The sequence below is a fragment of the Teleopsis dalmanni genome, chromosome 2 (genome assembly GCF_002237135.1).
Source record: "Teleopsis dalmanni isolate 2A chromosome 2, ASM223713v2, whole genome shotgun sequence".
Taxonomy (NCBI): Eukaryota; Metazoa; Arthropoda; class Insecta; order Diptera; family Diopsidae; genus Teleopsis; species Teleopsis dalmanni.
In genome coordinates, this window is record NC_051847.1 from 168,022,483 (window position 1) to 168,029,394 (window position 6,912).

Genomic DNA, 6,912 nt, shown 5'->3' on the forward strand with positions numbered 1-6,912 from the left:
AAATATATATATATATAATTCTAATAACAAAAATATTTATAATCTTTCTTTTGTTTGACTTTTAAATTAAATTTTAATTTATTTTAAATTTTTTGTTTAAAGAAGAAAGAAATCTGCATACAATAATGAGATTTATAAAATAAGTATAGAAACACAATTTTAAATCATTTAAATTACTGAAGAATTCTAAATGAAGAATACAAAGCTAACAATTAGCATTTGACGCACTTAAAGCTCTTAAATAAAGTGGGTGACTGTCGTTATTTGCCTCTAATGTTTAATTTAAGACTTCGGAATGAAGCATAAAAAACACCCTTGTGCGCTTGTTGGGTAAAAAATTATGCTATCTTTAAAAGGCCATTATCAACAAATGAGTATGAAATCTTCCCTGTTAAAGGTACTCGGCCTAGCAACAAATGGAATAAACGCTTGTTTGGATGGAAAATAAAACAGAAGACAATAACAAAACATTCAAGTTGAAAAAAAATTGTTAATAACATGCAGCAGGCATAGAGCAGCAACCCCCGCACTGAGTAAATTTGAATAAATTTAATAAACATAAATTATTGGCAGCCTCCCCTGAAAGTGGGTGGCAAAAAGGTGTCTCTATCGATACGGTTCCTTCATTCTTGTTACATAAATTTTAATTTTTTGTTTTTGTTTTTTTTCTTTTGTTACTTTTTATATTTGTGAATACAACTTCTTAGGGGAGAACAATATAACTAAGCTCGTTACGGTGTCTTGTTATCTGAAATAGACAATGTCGATTAATATTGCAGATGTTGCCCGAATAAAATATATACATATATAGTAAAATGTATGTAATGTGCACATAAGTAAGAAATTCGTCTGCAGTGTTCTAGAACGACTTTTTGATTTTATACTTGATATGGTATGTATTAGTAATTTTTCTAAATAACAATTAATTCTTGATTTGATAGTTTTAAGGCATAGCGTTAAAACTGATTACACGCCCTGTTTCTGTACTTGCACTACTTTGCTCTGGTGGCATATCGTATATACTTTCTATTTTACTCTAACCATTTTCGCGAAGCAAACAAAAAATGGATAAGCCTCGTGTTTAAAAATTATTGAGGCTTAACGTACTATCTATAATACATTCAATTAAATCTATTCGTTGTGATTAGTTAGTAAACCTGTCTACTTAGCTTCAGTCCACTTTAAACAAATAAAGAAACAAGTGAGACACTTTTATGAAAATATACTGCGAAGAGCCATTAAGAATGTCTGCTTCCTGACTATGGTACCGGATTGTGTTTCATGGTCTGTTAGAAATACGTCGACCATATAGTTTAATATTTATATTGAATTACTTGTTTAGAATATCTAACGGCCGAAGTGTCTAACTGTCAGGGTGTCTAACGTCAAGAATATGTAACGGCCAAAGTGTCTAACAGCCAGAGTATCAACGAGTCAGAGTATCTAATGATTATAACGTCTAACTACCAGAGTGTTTAAAGTCAAGAGTTTTAATGGCCAAAGTGTTTAGCAGCCCGAATGTTTAAATGTCTAAAAATGTTAAAATGTCTGACGGCTAGAGTGTTTAATGGCCAAAATATTTAATGGTCAAAGCATTTAACCGTCTGAGTGTCTAATGGCTGTATTATCTACTAGCCAGAGTGTCTACAGCCGAGAATGTCTTATGGCCAGAGTGTCTTATGGCCAGAGTGTCTTATGGTCAGAGTATCCTATGGCCAGAATGTCGAACAGCGGTAGTGGTTTTAGGTCTGAATATCTAACGAAAAAAATGTTTACGGCCAGAGTATCTACGACCTGAGTGTCTATTGGCCAGAGTATCTAACTATATTCGGGCTAAAGTGTCTAATTATTAGAGTCTCTAATGGCCATAGTGTGTAACGGTTAGAGTGTCTTATAACCAGAGTATCTAAGATAAATCTGTTTATAGTTGATGAACTTCAATTACTATTTTAACAATGTGCTGCCAAACATTATTTGAATTTAAAATATTTGAGGAATAGTGAAGACTTGTTGTTCTTTAAGACCAGTTCATTTTTAAGACCAGTTGTCACCTTTTGTCTTCTTGCTCACACTTTACTCCTCAAATAGTGCAGAATTAAGATTCTGCGTGATTTTTGTGACACCCAGTATACTTAAGTTCTGAGTAAAGACATTAATTTTTATTGACTTTCTTGGAAAATCGTTATTCGAGACTTATTTTTCAGAAAAACGGATGTGCATATATAACAGACGTACTATGTAGTAAGCTAATAACGTATAAAGAACAAAGTAGTTTTAAATCTTTTTTTTGTAGTTTTTTTTTAAATGATTGATTTTTGTTTTATTTTGGCAATAATCCCAGTCGAAAATTGAATTTCTGAAAACAAAAAACTATTTTCGCTGATTTTTAGAAATAATTCCGGAAAACAAAGTACAACTTAAAGTAGATTATTTTGTAAGTTTGGTGTTTGTTTTTCACAGGAATTTCAAAAAGTTTGGTAAAAACACAATAACAGAATAATTTAAAAGCATTTGTCAGCAGAAATCAAAGATTTGTGCTGCAATCGTAAAAAGTCACAATATATGCACGTATCTATATGAGCTGGAGACAAAACCAAACAAAAAAAAATTAAAAAGACTACGACGGGTAAGAAAAGAAAATATTTAGTATGCGTAGAGTAGAGACAACGTTTAAATCGAACCGTGCAGCATGTGTGTGGCAAATTTTGAATATGGATCGCAGGAATACAAGATACAAGACTAGAGCAGAGGAGTGTAAGCATAGTAAGCATATAAGTAATTCGGAATGCTCTACACGACGCTAAGTCAGACTAATGTCTGTCGTAATGGAATGTTTTATGCCGTCATTTACACGAAACCTAATGAGGTGGTTTTATGCGTCTAAGTAAACCGAGAAGCTAGTATCATTGGAATAAATGAAAGGAACGTGCTTGTGGGGATTAATTTTAATGCAAAGATAAATGCCTGTAACAAGACAGTGAAGATAAAAAGTTGCATGCACACATTTTTGTTGGAATTCGTTCCCAGAAAATAAACAAACCGCAACGAAGAAGACATTTTTCCATACTTAAAAAATCAATATTTTATAAGAAATTCAGTACGCCAGGCGCCATCTTGTCTTGATATTATATAAAAATATAAAAAAAAATTGAAAAAAAACAAAAGAAGAAATAGAAAAAAAAATATCTAATTTTGAAATGTTTTTGTTTTAAAATTTGTACATAATTTATTAGAAATGAATATGTAAACTTTAATTCTTGAAGTTTTTAAACAAATGTTAGAAAAGCAGAAAGCAATCCGCTTTACAATGTATCTGGAATTGTTTATGTTGCACATACAATTTCATCCGGGAAATACGTATTTCTAGCATAAACAAAGTAGCGCGAAATAAAAGGGTACCGTGACTTAGAAATGGAATAGAAACATTGCTTGACTCGGATTTGTAAAGACCTGAACATTTTCAATTAATAATAAACACGAACGAGTACATTTTGTAATGATGAGAAAAGAAATCCGAAATCCTGCGCTGAAAGGAAATGTCTACGTGCTTGTATGTTTATTAGAATTTATTTTTTGATGAATTCATTTTGATTATATTTAAAAATTATTTTTTTCCTTTTTTTGTTTTTTTTACATATTTATTTATTATCACTTCTTTTATTTAACATGTAATTCAGTCTTTCAATAAAATCGAATTCATACTCCTCGTATTCACTTTGTGAATCTTAATGACGTTGTACTCATACATTAACCGCCGATACACACACATAATGGACGTATAACAACCTTTAATAATATTCTGCGACACCTAAAATTTGAGTTCCGAAACTTTTTTTTCTTCCACTTTAATGGCTATCAGAAGTTACCCGCCGCTTCATAATGAAGCAAAATGACTTCGTTTTTATTCAGTAATTGTGTGCTTTTTTATTGCATTCGTGCAATTAAAATCATATTTTAATTTCGCTTTTTATTAATATTATTAAAATTATGACAATAGTTTTTATGGTTAATGTTATTAACCTTATAATTTTTTATTTTTTTCTCTTCTCAATTACATTAACGACTCATTAAGCATTTCACTGATTGCCATTACTAAGTGGTGACTATATGAATGTAATTATTAAATATAACCGATTATTAGTTTTAATTATTATAAACTATTAATTCGTTACTAATATATCTACTTATTATAGTAACTACTTTTTAAAACTTGTAATTAATTTAAAAATAATAAAATTAACACTTAAGTAATTGTAGGTAATTATTAATTATAATTACCTATTTTTCATTTTTTTAATTATTAGTTGTAAATTCTTATATAGTCGACAAAATACAACAACTAATAATTTATTCAATAAATTACATAAAGGATAGAGCTCTGAAATTATTACACGTTATCAAATCTCAGAATTGTTATAGGCTCCTCAGGAAGGTATGCAGATCTGAGGTCAATTATTGCTTAGTCTGATGAAGTGATAAACAATAATCCAGTCGAGATGTAAAGAGGGGCTTTGAAAATAGCTCGAGTTAAGAAAGAGTAAAAGTGCTCAAGTGCACTGGCTCAAATAGCTTCAACATAATTAATTATATTTATAAATATTTTTCATATATTTATTATTTAAAAAAATACTTGTTAAATATTTCCACCTACTTCTGCTGAACGAATACCTCTCTTGCCTAGACAGTTTTTCTATAACCACATTCCCTTTATTTTCATTTTAACAACTTAACTTTATTTGTCCAGAGTCCCTTTCGGACGGGTAAAAATTTGTCTGATGTTGGATAGGGACATTTACAGAGAACCCATTTATAGGGGTTTTTGAAAACAATTTTAAAGTTCATAAGACAAGATTTAATTGAAAAGAATCAGAATTGAATGGATTTAATATAAAATCTGAGGTTAGCATAATAGACTACCTCCGTCGCAGTGATTGATATTCCCAGATTAATTAATAATAATAATAACGATAATAATAATAACTTTAAGCCTCTTCTCAGCCCCCCTTTTTACATACACCATCCACTCAAGACAGTTTTCACTTTATAATATAAATATAATAAGTAATAATATATAATCTGCAGTATTTATTTAAGCAGGTTTACTAGGTTTAAATAATATTTATTTTATATTGTATAATATTAATAAATAATAAAGAACTTAAAATTAACAATAATAAATATACAAAATAACACAAAAAATAAGAAATTGTCATGTCCGTAAATGCCGTAAATCTAAAAATTTTTTTTTAAATAAATCCAATTTTTTACACAACTTCCAAATTTTGGATTATTGTAGAAATGATATTTCGACGACTTTTTTTTGGTAGGTCAGAAAAAGTTTGCCTGGAAAAACATCCAGTTAACACTTCCTCAATGTTAATTGAAGTAGCTTAACTCTTATACTAGCTTTTTGTGCATCTTTTAACTTAATTTCTATTATGTTCTTGTTCAGAAATTGGAAAAGATATAGAAAAAGTATCGAAACCTTTTTAAAAGACAATAACCTTACAAATAGTAGGGCAGATGCATTCCTCATTACAGAATAGAATATATTCCAAACATCTGAAATGATTATTTCCCAAGATATATGTTATGAGACTATACCAATATTTTTGATTGAAAGGTTGCATCACTTTCATATCTTTTAGTCGAAGAACAATATATATACATATGTATATTGACAATGCACAATAAATATGTTGTTGTCAATTTAGATTTTAAGTAAAATTCTATATTTTTTTAGAAGTGCTGTACGAATTTCTTTGAATGAAAAAATAATAATAATAAATAATAATCATTGTCATGACTCTAACATAAGTTTAATTTTTTTTTATATTGCTGATAACACGTAAAAGCTAAAACCTACATTTCTGGAAACGAGCCTGTTGCGGTATAATTTCTAACACTCATTACATTTAGGTCTGCTTCTGAGCATCAATCGACTCTTGTCTTGGAATGATTTGTCTTACACATTCCAATTATGATTAATATTCTGCATCTTCCACATTCCAAATACCTATATTTGTTTACATTCTTTTTGGAATTCCAAATATATTTGGTGAGCTAAATTTCATTCAATATTTCAAATATCTGTGTTGATCTACCTTATACCCCTATAATTGAACCATAACCCTTGGATTCGCTTTGACTATCACGTCACACTTGCATTCCAAATTATTATATTGCAGTCATAAGAAAGCCATACCTCAACTCTCGTCTTTATAAATATAACTGCAAATATAAAATAATTGGAAAAATTATGCTGAATTCATGTATTAATTATTCTGTAATTTTCTCTCTATTAAACATAATTATAAAAATATAGATGATAAAATAAAATTATTATTAAAGATCGGATTAAAAATTTTAAACCTTATTTTGGTTTTCTAACATTTTGAATATATTTACTATTATCCATAAATTTAAGTTACATGCTGTGTCCTGTTTGGGAGGAGCCAAAACAGATGCTCTATTTAAAAATATAACTATTGTTTTGATAATAACCATTTTTGAAACCATTTTGTTTTCAGGTAATAATTTATATTAGGACACACATCTTCAAAATCCTTTAACAGCCTTTGTATTTTTTTATTTTCTTATAACTTTTGTTTCTTTGTGTGTATAAATATTTTTTTCTAATAATTATAATAAATCAAATTTATATACTTATAAATGACATCACACATTCAGAAAGAATCTTAAATCTTACTTTTTATTGATTTGCACACAAATTTTTCTACATTCAACATTATTCTACATATAAAATCAATAGGCGCGCTCACTCACAAGCAGTGCATCAAAAACTCTTGTTTACGTTCTTAATATTTCGAGACTCGTTTGAGTTGTGTATGAATTCAGAGCGTGGAAGTGTGGTATAATTTTTATACCACACTTAATTTTTTGATTATTTCA